We start from the raw sequence: 16652 nt of genomic DNA, 5'->3' as shown, positions 1-16652 counted from the left end.
ACTGGATAATCATGTTGAGTGTCTTTTCATTTGCTTGTTAGCCTAGTGTTTATCCTCTTCAGAGAAATGTCTGTTCATGTCTTACTCATTGCCTATTTTGTATTTGGATTTCATTTTTACTGTTGGGTTTTTAAGTTTCTTCATACATTCTGAGTGCAAGTCTTTACAGAATATGTTGTCTGTAAATATCTTCTCTCATGCTGTAGCTTGTCTTTTTATGCTCTTCACAGGTCTCTCACAGAGCAACAGTTTTTAGTTTTGGTAAGATCCAATTTATTAACTTTTTCTTTTATGGATCATACTTTTGGTGTTATGTCTAAGAACTCTTTGTCCAGTCTTAGTTCAGATGACTTTTCCTTCAAAGTTTGTAATTTAAAGTTTTTAATTTATTTATTATTTATTTTAGAAAAAAAATTTTGCCTAGGCTGGCCTTGAACTCCTGGGTTCAAGGGATCTTCCCACCTCAGCCTCCCGAATAGTTGAGAGTACAGGCCTGTGATACCATGCCTGGCTCAATGTTTGTCATTTTAACTCTGTGTCTTGCATTAAAGCTTGTGATTCATTTTGAGTTATTTTTTGTATAAGTGTGACATTTGGGCTCAGTTGTCCAGTTGCTCAGCACCGTTTATTGGGCAAGCTCTCCTTTCTTCATTGAATTGCTTTTATTCTTGTGTAAAAGTCAGTTGAGCATATTTGTATGTTTTGCTCACTTTCAGTTGAGTTGCTTCTCTTCTTACATTGAGTTTAAGAACTTGTCACATGTTCTGGATACATGTTCTTCATCACAAATGTAATTTGTGATAAATTGTGAAATATTTACTCCCAGTCTATGGTTTGTCTTCTCATTTTCTCAATGATGTCTTTTGGAGCACTCAAGTTTTAAATTTTAACTAAGCCCAATCTCTCTTGCTCTCTTTTTTTTCACTTGTAGATCATGCTTTTGGTATTTTATCTAAGAATCTTTTGCCTAACTACCCAAAGTCACAAAAATTTTCTCCTATATTTTCTTTTAGAAATTTTATAGTTTTAACTCATAAATTTTAGCTCTATAGGTCTCTAATTTGTTGAGCTGATATTTTATATGGTGTTAAGTGTCACATTGCATTACCTATGCAAATTCATTGAAAATCGATTGACAAAAAAAAATGTAGGAAGGTCTTTCTAGATTTTCACTTCTGTTCATTTCTGTTAATTGATCGCTATGTCTCTTAGTTTCATACTGTCTGGATTTTTATAGTTTTAGATGATATTCCTTTTTTTTTTTTTTTCAAATTTGTGTTGGCTCTTCTGCATTCTCAGCATTTTCATATACATTTTTAGGCTTATTTTGTCAGTTTTCTATGAAATGTCTGCTGGGATTTTGATACCAATTGTGTTGAACCTATAGATCTATTAGGGGAGAACTGCCATCTTAACAATATTATTGGGCTTTCCAACCGCATCTCTCCATTTATTTAGACCTTTAATTTCTCTCAGTAATTTTTTTTATTTTCAGTGAACAAACACTGCTCCTTTCCTAAATTTATTCCTATTTTGCCTTTTTTTAACTATGATAGGAAAGTTGAGATTTTCATTGCTTGTATAGATAAATATGTTAATAATTAATTTTTATATGATTTTATATACTATGGGCCCTTCTGGATTCATTTCTTAGTGCTAGCAGACTTTTATCTGCTTGTGAATTCTACAGACAAGGTCATGTTATCTGTGAATAGAATTTTATGTTTTCCATTTTATCTGGATGCCTTTAATTTTTAATTTTCTGCCTTAGTGCACTGGCTACTATCTCCAGTACAATGTTAAGTGGAAGTGGTGGAAGACTGGACGTCCTTGCATTGATCCCCATCTTAGGAGAAAAGCATTCAGTCTTTCTTCATTAAGCGTGATTTTAGCTGTGGGTGTTTTATAGATGCCCTTTATCAGAGTGAGGAAGGTCCCCTCCATTCCTATTTTGTTGAAACTTACGAACATGAGTGGTGTTAACATACCTGTCAACTGTTTCTTCTGCATCTTTTGAGATAATTATATCTTTTACTTCATTAATACAGTGCTTTCCATTCATTGATTTCAAATGTTAATCCAACCTTATTTTCCTGGGATGAATCTCATTGGTCATGGAGTATAATCCTTTTTTATGTGGCATTTTATTGCCTGCCAATGTTTGTTGAGGACATTTTCATTTGTGTTTATTGCTGATATCGGTCTCTGGTATTCTTTTCTTGTGAGTCTTGGTCTGACTTTGATATTAGGGTAATGCCAGTTCCGTAAATGCGCTGAAAAGTCTTCCCTCCTCTCTTCTTGTCTGACAGAGCTTTTGAAATATTTGATAGAATTCACCAGTGAAGATATTTGGGTTTTGGCATTTCCTTGTGAGAAGGTTTTTAAATTACTGACTTAGTGTACAGTTCTATTCAGATTTTCTCTTTACTTTTGATGCAGTTTTGAAAATTTCTTTTTATTTTATTTTTTATTATTATTATTTTTTTGAGACAGGGTCTCACTCTGTCACCCAGGCTGGAGTGCAGTGGTGCATCTCAGCTCACTGCAAGCTCTGCCACCTGGGCTTAGCCATTCTCTTGCCTCAGCCTCCCTAGTAGCTGGAAATACAGGCGCCCGCCACCACGTCCGGCTAATTTTTTTTTGTATTTTTAGCAGAGATGGGGTTTCAGCGTGTTAGCCAGGATGCTCTCGATCATCTGACCTCGTGATCCACCTGCCTCAGCCTCCCAAAGTGCTGGGATTACAGGCGTGAGCCACCGCACTCAGCCAGTTTTGGCAATTTCTATCTTTGTATGAATCTGTCCATTCTGTCTAAATGGTCTAACTTGTTGGCTCCAGATTTCTCAGCCTATTCACTTATAATGCTTTTTAACTTCCTAAGGGTCATTAGTGATAATCTCTCTTTTGTTCACAATTTTGGTAATTTATCTCATTTCTCATAATCTCTGTTTTGACTGTTGGTCAAGAAAACAGACAGAGGCAGCAGATGGCTCTGTGACAGGTTCTCTAGTGGGAAGGCTTTGATCATATCATATATACTGGCAAGTCAGACTGATGCCAGGAACCCCAAAGGAGCTGTCAATGGATCTTGACAGGAAAGTCACTGATCCTGGATTGGGCTATGCTCAATCAGAGGTAGATGTCAATGCTTCAAGGGCCATAGAAAAACAAGAAAAGAAGAGATTGCACCAATTTGGATTGCTGTGTCACATTTCTTTACACAGGAAAACACACTTTACAGCCTCAGATAGCCAACAATGCACAGGGAGATGTCCTCCTCAGGAGAAAACTTTGATAGAAAATTGAAATGGTCAATTGAAACATTGATTGTCTAAAAACTGCCAACATAATGGTTGGGCAATATAAACACGAATGACTGGCTTTTATATCTCCATAAATGTGCTCACTGTCAACATGGGTGGGGCTGCAAGAGTGACTCCACTAGGCAGCTTCCTCTCTTTGTCCTGATGGATCAGGATGATGCTGTTATGACTGTACATACAATTTTTCCTAATGGGAGAGGATGCTGGAGTAATGACTACACTTCACCTCAAATTTCTTTTTTCATATGTGATGCCGTGGTACTAGGAATAGGGATGTAAATAAAAGTGCCAGAAACTGGAATTATCCCTAAGCCAAAAACCATAACTATATTTTTACACCTGTATGAAAGAATCCCCAAGCAACTCAAGGATTGTGCTATGCCTTCATTTCATCTGGCAAAGTCAGGTTTAACTGTAAGTAGAGCTATGTAGCCTGGTGGTCCAATAGTCCCAACTAGTTCCTTCCCTATGTAACCTACCCTCTATGATCAAGAGTAGACTGAGGGAAGACATGCTAGAATACTATTGCTGCCTGAAGTCTAGACCAGCACAGCAGCCAAACCTAATGTCACTTCCAAAACCTGAAAAGACTGATATAAAGGGACAGAAGGAGGAATAGTGGCTGAGGGTAAGTGAATAAATCAAAGGGTTATGTAGTGAGGAAAATTCAGTATTAGCTTAACTCCTCAAAAGTAGTGTGAGCAAGATAAGATACTGTCTCTTAGTTCAATTATACCAGATGCCTAAAAGGGTGAAGCCATATGTCCCTGAGACCATTCTTGTTTGTGGAACCCGGTAAGATCGAGTGGTGCCTGCAAAGCTCAGTGACTTCATTCTGGGACACATATTCGTATAAGAGGATGATAAACTGGCCTAATTTTGAATGACTGAATGAGACTCTGATAATATGCCAATACCTCTTTACTGTCATAATTCTTTTCCTATAAAAGATATGTGGGCAAAAAAAAAGGTAATCTGAGATATAACAAAAACATTTTGTCCTTTTCCGTGGTTTATCCTAAAAACCTTACAATCTCTTGAGTGATAAGAGTGAGGGCCTCAGGCTGCTTCCACTCATGGCAGAAGGCAAAGGGGATCTGCTATGTGCAGAGATCACATGGTAACAGAGGAGCAGAGAGAGTAGGAAGTTGCCAGGTGCTTCTTAACAACTGGCTGTCTTGGAAAATAAGAGAGTAACAATTCATTCACTCCATAGAGAGGGCAGTATCTCTCTATTCATAAAAAATTTGTCCCCATGACCTGAACGGCACCCATTAGGCCCCACATCCCACAGTGGGCATCAGATTTTAACATGAGGTATCAAGGGATAAATATTTATATCATTGCATCCTGTCGCTAGCTAGCCAAAGCTCATGTTCTTCTCACATTGCAAAACACAATAATCTCCCAATTGTCCCAAATTATTTTAGGTTGTTCCAGCATCAACTCAAAATTCCAGAGTCTCATCTGAGACTCAAGGTGAGTTCTCAAAGCTATAAGCTTTGAGCCAGTAAAATTTTAAAAAATATGTTATTTACCTCTAAAATATTAATACAACAGTGGAAAAGACATTTCTTATACATTTCCATTCCAAAAGGAATACGTGGGCCAAAAGAAATGAATGCAGTCTTCTTACAGGCTGAAACTCATCATAGCAGAGATTAAAACTTAAAACTCTAAAATAATCTCCTTTAACTCTATATTTTGAATCCTGAGCACATTGACTGGTTCAAGTTCTGGGCTCATAACGCCATTTGTAGCCCCACATTTATGGCTTTGCTGAACATAACCCATATAGCTGCTCTCATGGGTGAAAATTGAATGCCTATGGTTTTCCAGGCTGAGGTTGCACATTGCCAGTGGCTCTACAATTTAGTAGTCCTGGCAGGGGTCCTGCTCCTGCAGCTGCACTAGGAATTGTCCTGGGTATTAAATTTCCCCTTTAAATATCAGTTCCAGTTTTGGGTCATTTCTTTGCTCCCACATATGTGCAAAGGCTATTACAAGCAGCCAGGCCAAATCTTGAATGTTATGCTACTTAGACATTTCTTCCATCAGATACCCTTAATCATCACTCTCAGGTTCAACTTTCCACAGATCCCTAGGGAGGGGGCACAATGCCTCCAAGTCCTTTGCCAATGCATAACAAAAGTGACCTTTTCTGTAGGTCCCAATAAGTTCCTTGTCTCCATCTGAGACCTCATCAGCCTGGACTCTATTGTCCATATCACTATCAGCATTTTGGTCACAACAGCTTAACAAATCTCTAGGAAGTTCCAATTTTCCCTTATTTTCTTGTCTTCTGAACTCTCCAAAGTCTTCCAACCTCTGCCTGTTACCAGTTCCAAAATCATTTCCATATTTTCAGCTACCTTTATAGCAATACCCAAGTTCTGGTGCCAATTTTCTGAATTCATTGATTCTCACACTGTTATAAATAAATACCAGAGCAGGGAGGTTCCAAGATGGTCGAATAGGAACAGGCCCAGTCAATAGCTCCCAGCGTGAGTGACGCAGAAGACAGGTGATTTCTGCGTTTCCAACTGAGGTACCAGGTTCATCTCACTGGTGCTTGTTGGACAGTTGGTGCAGCCCATGGAGCAGGGCGGGGCATCGCCTCACTTGGGAAGTGCAAGGGGTCAGGGAATTCCCTTTCCTAGCCAAGGGAAGCCGTGACAGACGGTATCTGGAACATCAGGACACTCCCACCCTAATTCTGTGCTTTTCCAATGGTCTTAGCAAATAGCACACCAGGAGATTACATCCTGCACCTGGCTCAGAGGGTCCCACACCAACAGAGCCTCACTCATCCAGGAGAAATTCTCCAACCTACCGAGGCAGGCCAACAATCAAATTCAGAAAATACAGAAACCACCACAAAGATACTCCATAAGAAGAGCAACTCCAAGACACATAATTGTCAGATTCACCAAAGCTGAAATGAAGGAAAAAATGTTAAGGGCAGCCAGAGAGAAAGGTTGGATTACCACAAAGGAAAGCCCGTCAGACTAACAGCAGATCTCTTGGCAGAAACTCTACAAGCCAGAAGAGAGTGGGGGCCAATATTCAACATTCTTAAAGAAAAGATTTTTCAACTCATAATTCCATATCCACCCAAACTAAGCTTCATAAGTGAAGGATAAATAAAATCCTTTACGAACAAGCAAATGCCGAGAGATTTTATCACCACCAGACCTGCCTTACAAGAGCTCCGGAAGGAAGCATTAAACATGGAAAGGAACAACCGGTACCAGCTACTGCAAAAACATGCCAAATTGTAAAGACCATTGATGCTAGGAAGAAACTGCATCAACTAATGAGCAAAATAACCAGCTAACATCATAATAACAGGATCAAATTCACACATAAAAATATTAACCTTAAATGTAAATAGGCTAAATGCTCCAATTAAAAGACACAGACTGGCAAGTTCGATAGTCAACACCCATCAGTGTGCTATTTTCAGGAGACCAATCTCACATGCAGAGATACACACAGGCTAAAAATAAAGGGATAGAGGAAAATCTACCAAGCAAATGGAAAACAAAAAAAAGCAGGGGTTGCCATCCTAGTCTCTGATGAAACAGACTTTAAACCAACAAAGATCAAAAGAGACAAAGAAGGCCATTACATAATGGTAAAGGGATCAATTCAACAAGAAGAGCTAACTATCCTAAATATGTATGCACCCTATACAGGAGCACCCAGATTCATAAAGGAAACTCTTAGAGACTTACAAAGAGACTTAGACTCCCACATAATAATAATGGGAGACTTTAACACCCCACTGTCAATATGAGACAGATCAAAGAGACAGAAAGTTAACAAGGATATCCAGGAAATGAACTCAGCTCTGCATCAAGCAGACCTAATAGACATTTACAGAACTCTCCACCCCAAATCAACAGAATATACATTCTTCTCAGCACCACATTGCACTTATTCCAAAATTGACCACATAGTTGGAAGTAAAGCACTCCTCAGCAAATGCAAAAGAACAGAAATTTTAGCAAACTGACTCTCAGGCCATAGTGCAATCAAACTAGAACTCAGGATTAAGAAACTCACTCAAAACAGCCCAACTACATGGAAACTGAACAACCTGCTCCTGAATGACTACTGGGTACATAACGAAATGAAGGCAGAAATAAAGATGTTCTTTGAAACCAATGAGAACAAAGACACAACATACCAGAATCTCTGGAACACAAATAAAGCAGTGTGTAGAGGGAAATTTATAGCACCAAATGCCCACAAGAGAAAGCAGGAAAGATCTAAAATCGACACCTTAACATCACAATTAAAAGAACTAGAGAAGCAGGAGCAATCACATTCAAAACCTAGCAGAAGTCAAGAAATAACTAAGATCAGAGCAGAACTGAAGGAGGTAGAGACACAAAAAACCCTTCAAAAAAATCAATGATTCCAGAAGTTGGTGTTTTGAAAAGATCAACAAAATTGATAGACCGCTAGCAAGACTAATAAAGAAGAAAAGAGAGAAGATTCAAATAGATGCAATAAAAAATGATAAAGGGGATATCACCACTGATCCCACAGAAATACAAACTACCATCATAGAATACTATAAACACCTCTATGCAAATAAAGTAGAAAATCTAGAAGAAATGGATAAATCTCTGGAGATACACCCTCCCAAGACTAAACCAGGAAGAAGTTGAATCCCTGAATAGATCAATAACAAGCTCTGAAATTGAGACAATAATTAATAGGCTACCAACCAAAAAGCGTCCCAGACCAGATGGATTCACAGTCGAATTCTATCAGAGGTACAAAGAGGAGCTGGTACCATTCCTCCTGTAACTACTCCCATCAACAGAAAAAGAAGGAATCCTCCCTAACTCATTTAATGAGGCCAGCATCACCCTGACACCAAAGCCTGGCAGAAACACAACAAAAAAAGAGAATTTTACACCAATATCCCTGATGAACATCAAGGCAAAAATCTTCAATAAAATACTGGCAAAGCAAATCCAGCAGCACATCAAAAAGATTATCCACCACGATCAAGTTGGCTTCATCCCTGGGATGCAAGGCTGGTTCAACATATGCAAATCTATAAATGTAATCCATCATATAAACACAACGAAAGACAGAAACCACATGATTATCTTAATAGATGCAGAAATGACCTTCGAAGAAATTCAACAGCCTTCATGCTAAAAACTCTCAAAAACTAGGTATTGATGGGATGTATCTCAAAATAATAAGAGCTGTTTATGAGAAACCCACAGCCAATATCATATTGGATGGGCAAAACCGGGAAGCATTCCCTTTGAAAACTGGCACAAGACAGGGATGTCCTCTCTCACTACTCCTATTCAACATAGTGTTGGAAGTTCTGGCCAGGGCAATCAGGCAGAAGAAAGAAATAAAGGGTATTAAATTAGGAAAAAAAGAAGTCAAATTGTCCCTGTTTGCAGATGACATGATTATATGTTTAGAAAACCCCATTGTCTCAGCCCAAAATATCCTTAAGCTGATAAGCAACTTCAGCAAAGTCTCAGGATACATAATCAATGTTCAAAAATCACAAGCATTCCTATACACCAATAACAGACAGACAGCCAACTCATGAGTGAACTCCCATTGACAATTGCTTCAAAGGGAATATAATACCTAGGAATCCAACTTACGAGGGATATGAAGGACCTCTTCAAGGAGAACTACAAACCACTGCTTAATGAAATAAAAGAGGACACAAACAAATGGAAGAACATTCCATGCTCATGGATAGGAAGAACCAGTATCGTGAAAATGGCCATACTGCCCAAGGTAATTTGTAGATTCTATGCCATCCCCATCAAGCTACCAATGACTTTCTTCACAGAATTGGAAAAAGCTACTTTAAAGTTGATATGCAACCAAAAAAGAGCTGGCATTGCCAACACAATCCTAAGCCAAAAGAACAAAACTGGAGGCATCATGCCACCTGACTTCAAACTATGCTACAGTAACCAAAACAGCATGGTACTGGTACCAAAATAGAGATATAGACCAATGGAACAGAACAGAGCCCTCAGAAATAATACCATACATCTACAGCCATCTGATCTTTGACAAACCTGACAATAGGATTCCCTGTTGAATAAATGGTGCTGGGAAAACTGGCTAGCCATATGTAGAATGCTGAAACTGGATCCTTTCCTTACACTTTATACAAAAATTAATTCAAGATGGATTAAAGACTTAAATGTTAGACCTAAAACCATAAAAACCCTAGAAGAAAATCTAGGCAATACCATTCAGGACATAGGCATGGGCAAGGCCTTCATGACTAAAACACCAAAAGCAATGGCAACAAAAGCCAAAGTTGACAAATGGGATCTAATTAAACTAAAGAGCTTCTGCACAGCAAAAGAAACTACTATCAGAGTGAATAGGCAACCTACAGAATGGGAGAAAATGTTTACAATCTACCTATCTGACAAAGGGCTAATATCCAGAATCTACAAAGATCTTAAACAAATTTACAAGAAAAAATCAAACAACCCCATCAAAAAGTTGGCAAAGGATATTAACAGACACTTCTCAAAACAAGACATTTATGCAGCCAACAGACATATGAAAAAATGCTCATCGTCACTGACCATCAGAGAAAAAAGTTAGGAAACAACAGGTCCTGGAGAGGATATGGAGAAATAGGAACACTTTCACACTGTTGGGGGGAGTGTAAACCAGTTCAACCATTGTGGAAAACAGTGTGGCAATTCCTCAAGGATCTAGAACTAGAAATACCATTAGACCCAGCCATCCCATTACTGGGTGTATACCCAAAGGATTTTGAATCATGCTGCTATAAAGACACATGCACACGTACGTCTACTGCGGCACTATTCACAATAGCAAAGACTTGGAACCAACCCAAATGTTCATCAATAATCGACTAGATTAAGAAAATGTGGCACATATACACCATGCAATACTATGCAGCCATAAAAAAGTATGAGTTCCTGTCCTTTGTAGGGACATGGATGAAGCTAGAAACCATCATTCTGAGCAAACTATTGCAAGGACAGAAAACCAAACACCCAATGTTCTCACTCATAGGTGGGAACTGAGCAATGAGATCACTTGGACACAGGAAGGGGCACGTCACACAGTGGGGCCTGTCATGGGGTGGGGGGAGCAGGGAAGGATAGCATGAGGAGATATACCTAATGTAAATGATGAGTTAATGGGTACAGCACACCAACATGGAACATGTTTACATATGTAATGAACCTACACACTGTGCACACTTAAAGTATAATAATAATTAAAAAAAGAAATACCTGAGAGTTCATAATTTATAAAGGGGTTTAAATTGGCTCATGGTTCTGCATTCTATACAGGAAGTATGATTCTGGCATCTGCTCTACTTATGAAACGGCCTCAGGAAACTTTCAATCATGCTGGAAGGTTAAGGGGAAGCAGGCATGACTTACATGCCTTGAGCAGGAGGGAGAGAGAGCAGAGAGGTGCCACACACTTTTAAACACCAGATCTTGTGAGAACTGTCACAAGAACAGCACCAAAGAGATGGTTCTAAACTATTCAAGAAGGAGCCATCCTCATGAGCCAATCACCTCCCATGAGGCGCCATCTCTAACACTGGGGATTGCAACCGAACATGAGATTTGGGTGGGGACACAGATCCAAACAATAACAGGGGTCATGATGGACGTGAGGGTGGGCTGGTCTCCCCACTTCTCACATGTCATCAGGGACGTAGACACATTTAGATGCCTTGGTATAAAGAGAAGCCAGAGTCCCTTAACATCACAAAGGGGAGGCATGAACAAAGTTTGCATCTCAGTCCCTCACAAGGCAGACTTAGAAAAAAATAGTTATGCACAAATTAGGTCAGTCATGGTAAGTGGTGACACTGAACAGTCCACCACACACTGAAAAATTCAAAGAATCTCCAGAGCCTAGTTTTATCCCCTCTGCCCCAACTCCTCCTTCACTTCAGGCCCTCTAAGGTGTCATTTTACAAGCCTTGAGAGACACATCAGAGCCCTGGGTACTGTCCCTGTTTGGGGTGGAATAAAAACAAAATCTGTTCAGAGCCCACAGGTGATGTGACTAAAGGAGGAATTGTGGGGTGGGTGAGCTCCCCCATGGGCTCCTGTCTACACTATCCCAATGATCTCAGGGATCACTCTCCCACCCCTACCACACTTACATGAAGCCTGAATACGGCTGCCTCCTGTTCCATCTGTGGAAAGAAAACAAACTGTGAGAGGCCAGGGAGGTGGCAGGGCCATGAGATCCCAGAGGAGTTTCCGGAACTGTGACTGTAGACCGAGGTCAGGATCAGGAAACCCAAGGGAAGAGGATGTGTTGAAGCTGGACCAATTGTCCTCCTGAGGTCTGTCCTCAGCAGGGACCTTCCCCTGACCTGTGACTGCTGGGAGCCAGGTTCCCACGACCCCAGTCAAGGTGATAAATTTGTCCTTCATTTTCACAGGTGCTTTACAAAAGAGTAAGTATTGATAGGGCCTCTGACCAGGGTAAATGTGTGTGGAGATGGTGCCTCACAACAAGGCAGGATACGAGCCAACTCCCATTATGGGGCTCGAAATCCACCAGTGGAAGAAAACTTAAAAGCTTACCCCTTTCCTACCCGGCCTCTTATTCCTCCACATCACAGCAGTGACCACAGCACCAAGAACAACCAGGCCAGCTACGATGCCCACAATGGGGATGGTGGGCTGGGAAGACAGCTCTAAGAAAGGAGGGGAACGTGAGGGGCCCTCACCCCCAGGCCTTAGCCCTGACTTTGCTGAAGGGCTCCAGAAGGACTCCTGCTTTCCCTGAGAAGAGACGTGACCCCACATTCGTCTCCTTACCCCATCTCAGTGTGAGGGGCTCTGGCAGGCCCTCATGTTGCACATGGCATGTGTATCTCCGCTTCTCTCAGGAAGTCACCACCATAGCTGCCCACTTTTAGAAGGTTCTGTACTCTGCAGGTCTGTCTCCACAAGCTCTGTGTCCTGAATTTGTTCTCCCCATTCAGCTTCTGGGTCAGTGTGATCTCCACAGGGTAGAAGCCCAAGGCCCAGAACCTCAGGGTGGCCTCATGGTCGGAGATAGGGTGCTGGGTCACGTTTGTCTTTGGGGTATCTGAGGGGAAGAGTCAGAAAATTCAGCCACTTTGCATTCTTCATGGGATACTCCAGCAGCACCCATGTGACCATCCTGAGAATGGACAGGACACCTGGGGTGGGGAAGGGAGCACAGAACCCAGACACCAGCCTGGACACAGGCACCTGGGTAATCTATTCCTTGGAAAGTTCTAGTGTCTGAGGCTAGAACAGAGATTTCTGGTCCTGAACTGAGGGAGGCCGAGGGGCTCAAAAAAACTGGAATCAGACCAACAGATACACGTTGAGTGTGAGGCACAGAACAAGGCCTGAGAGGAAAATTTCTGGTGCCCAAGCCTGTTGTGGGGTCAAAGGGAATCACGGATCAGTGTTCCAGGGATTGTCTTCCCTCCTTTCCCTCAGAGACTTCATCCTTTAATTGTCCCAGAGAGCAGGGCGAGCCCTCAGTCACTCTCTGGTGTAGGATCTGAAACCCAGGAGGACTCTTCTTCCTCAGGACAAGAGGGAGAGGGATATTTTAGAGTTGGTCTCATTTTCCTCCCCTTCTTTTGGAAGGTGGCTCGAGGAATCTGCAGGAGATCAGGGAGGCGCCCAGTGGCCGCTGGTACCCGCGCACTGCAGCGTCTCCTTCCCATTCTTAAGGCCTTTGCTGAGCCGCTCCGCTCACCTTCCCTGCAGGTAGGTTTTGAGGAGCTCTGCTTGTTCCTCAGCCAGGACATCTGAGCTGCCTTGTCCGCTGCGGTCCATCAGCACAGTTCCTGGTTTAGGACGAGGTAACCGTGCCATCGTAGGGTGTGTTCATACCCGCAGAGGAGGCTCCAGTCCGGGTCCAGGTCACAGCTGTGTATTGGAGGGTGTGAGACCCTGTCCCCGTGCCCGCGGTCAGCCCAGGCCACTGAGCCCAGCCTCCCTCCCTACCAATCCCCCGGGATTTGAGCCACAACTGAAAATGGAATTGGGTATAGACACCTGGGGCTCTTGTCGGGTCAAGGGTCTCCGCGAGGGTCTTGTGCTACAGCGGGTAGCACAATGTTGCTAACCCCTGAATTATCACGAATCTAATTTGTAGAAGAGGTGATTTTTGGCACCTTTATATATAAATGTGTGTGTCTAAATGCATTGCGATTAGACTCACAAAGCTAAGTTTCACTTTCCCAGACTATGTATGTGTGACTCTGGTCTGTTGTATTTTTACATTATCTTTATTTCATAGCCCTGAGTTTGTGTGTGTGAGTCCAAGACATCTCAATACAGACCTCAATGTGTTACCGTATATTGCCACCAGGAGCCTGTACAGAATTTAATCACCTCAAAATTGCAAGTGCTCAGTGCAGCCAAAGTGCCCTTCACCAGGGCTCGTGAACTCTTTATTTATCATTTATTATTTATTTATTTTTAGACAGGGTATCACTCTTACTCTGGCTGGAGTGCAGTGGCACGCTCATGACTCACTGAAGCCTCAACCTCCTGGGCTCATGCGATCAGTGCTCCACCCTCAGCCTCCCACGTTTCTGGCACCACAGGCCTGTGCAACCACTCCTGGCTAATTTTTCTAAAAAAATATCTGTAGAGATGAGGTCTCCCTATCTTGCTCTGACTGGTCTTGAACTCCTGGACTCATGCGATCCTCCCAGCTCAGCCTCCCAAAATGCTGGTATTATGGGTATAAGCCACAGTGGCTGGCCCATGCACCTGCCAATTTTTATGAATTATTCACATCTAAGCTTTGTGCATGTTTTATTGGGACACTTGATATCCTTTTTTAACCTGTTTAACATAGGGAGGCAATTCGTTTTTGGACAGTCCCACAGAACGTATTAAAGACCAAGGTGCAAATAACAGTGAGTCATGCTCTGTGGATAAATGCATTACAAATCTATAAAACATTGTTTTTAAGTCTGAGAATTCCATTGCTTTAGAATTCTTTCTCTCTGTTCCTTTACCTCACCTCCTGCTTCTCCAGCCCTTCTCTCTGTCTCTGTCATCCCACAGGCCCTCCTCTCCCCTTAGTCTCTATTACCCTTTCACTACTGAATTGTGGCCCTAGCTCTGTCCCCTCGCTTGCTGCTCATGACTGTTCTCCCCACAATGGTCAGCAGTCCTGCTAATGTGAGTCAGATTGTGTCATTTCTTCACTTAAAACACTTGAATGACTCCATCTCATTCTCAAGGAGCCTCTAGAATGGAAGGCACATGAGCACAAGGGCTTGGGTTGTTTTGATCAAAGTTGTGTCTGCAGCATATAAAAGCATATCTGGCACACAGTAGGCACTAAGTTAATTTTGTTGAATAAATGAATGAAATATGATTGTGTCAAAAATTGTGTCATACAAAAATCACAAAATGTAAAATGCAAAGCAAGTTAGGAAACATTTGGTTTTATGCAACTACTGTGCATATCAGTTCTCTAATTCATTCTAGTGGAGAAAATGTCATATGCTTAGCTGTTGAATCTGTTTATTGATTTTCTTTTTTAAATTATACTTTATGTTCTAGGGCACATTTGCACAACGTGCAGGTTTGTTACCTATGTATATATGTGCCATGTTAGTGTGCTGCACCCATTAACTCGTCATTTACATTAGGTATATCTCCTAATGCTATCCCTCCTCGCTCCCCCCATCCCACAACAGGCCCCGGTGTGTGATGTTCCCCTTCCTGTGTCCAAGTGATCTCATTGTTCAATTCCCACCTATGAGTGAGAACATGCGGTGTTTTGGTTTTCTGTTCTTGAGATAGTTTGCTGAGAATGATGGTTTCCAGCTACATCCATGTCCCTACAAAGGACATGAACTCATCCTTTTTCATGGAGTCTGTTATTGATGGTCATTTGGGTTGGTTCCAAGTCTTTGCTATTGTGAATACTGCCGCAGTAAACATACGTGTGCATGTGTCTCTATAGCAGCATGATTTATAATCCTTTGGTATATACCCAGTAATGGGAAGACTGGGTCAAATTGTATTTCTAGTTCTAGATCCTTGAGGAATCGCCACACTGTCTTCCACAATGGTTGAACTAGTTTACAGTCCCACCAACAGTGTAAAAGTGTTCCTATGTCTCCACATTCTCTCCAGCACCTGTTGTTTCCTGACTTTTTAATGATCGCCATTCTAACTGGTGTGAGATGGTATCTCATTGTGGTTTTGATTTGCATTTCTCTGATGGCTAGTGATGATGAGCATTTTTTAATGGGTCTGTTGGCTGTATAAATGACTTCTTTTGAGAAGTGTCTGTTCATTTCCTTTGCCTACTTTTTGATGGGGTTGTTTTTTTCTTGTAAATTTGTTTGAGTTCTTTATAGGTTCTGGATATTAGCCCTTTGTCAGATGAGTAGATTGCAAAAATTTTCTCCCATTCTGTAGGTTGCCTGTTCACTCTGATGGTAGTTTCTTTTGCTGTGCGAAAGTTCTTTAGTTTAGTTAGATCCCATTTGTCAATTTTGGCTTTTGTTGCCATTGCTTTTGGTGTTTTACACATGAAGTCCTTGCCCATGCCCATGTCGTGAATGGTATTGCCTAGGTTTTCTTCTAGGGTTTTTATGGTTTTAGGTCTAACATTTAAGTCTCTAATCCATCTTGAATTAATTTTTGTATCAGGAGTAAGGAAGGGATCCAATTTCAGCTTTCTACTTATGGCTAGCAGTTTTCCCAGCACCATTTATTAAATACGGAATCCTTTTCCCATTTCTTGTTTTTGTCAGGTTTGTCAAAGATCAGATGGTTGTAGATGTGTGGTATTATTTCTGAGGGCTCTGTTCTGTTCCATTGGTCTATATCTCTGTTTTGGTACCAGTACCATGCTGTTTTGGTTACTGTAGACTTGTAGTATAGTTTGAAATCAGATAGCGTGATGCCTCCAGCTTTATTCTTTTGACTTAAGATTGTCTTGGCAATGCGGGCTTTTATTTTTGGTTCCATATGAACTTTAAAGTAGTTTTTTCCAATTCTGTGAAGAAAGTCATTGGTAGCTTGATGGGGATGGCATTGAATCTATCAATTACCTTGGGCAGTATGGCCATTTTCACGATGTTGATTCTTCCTATCCATGAGCATGGAATGTTTTTCCATTTGTTTGTGTCTTCTTTTATTTCATTGAGCAGCGGTTTGCAGTTCTCCTTGAAGAGGTGCTTTACATCCCTTGTAAGTTAGATTCCTAGGTATTTTATTCTCTTTGAAGCTATTGTGAATGGGAGTTCATTCATGATTTGGCTCTCTGTCTATT

The 16652-nt window shown here is 41.3% G+C and overlaps 1 pseudogene; it reads right to left on the bottom strand.

Annotated features, from left to right (window-relative positions):
* Positions 1–11033: 11033 nt before the first annotated feature.
* Positions 11034–13758, bottom strand: LOC117088515 (annotated as a pseudogene).
* Between the last annotated feature and the right edge of the window lie 2894 nt (positions 13759–16652).

Source organism: Trachypithecus francoisi, unplaced genomic scaffold (genome assembly GCF_009764315.1).
Source record: "Trachypithecus francoisi isolate TF-2019V2 unplaced genomic scaffold, Tfra_2.0 Lachesis_group10, whole genome shotgun sequence".
Taxonomy (NCBI): domain Eukaryota; kingdom Metazoa; phylum Chordata; class Mammalia; order Primates; family Cercopithecidae; genus Trachypithecus; species Trachypithecus francoisi.
This window is presented reverse-complemented; position numbering and strand designations above follow the sequence as displayed.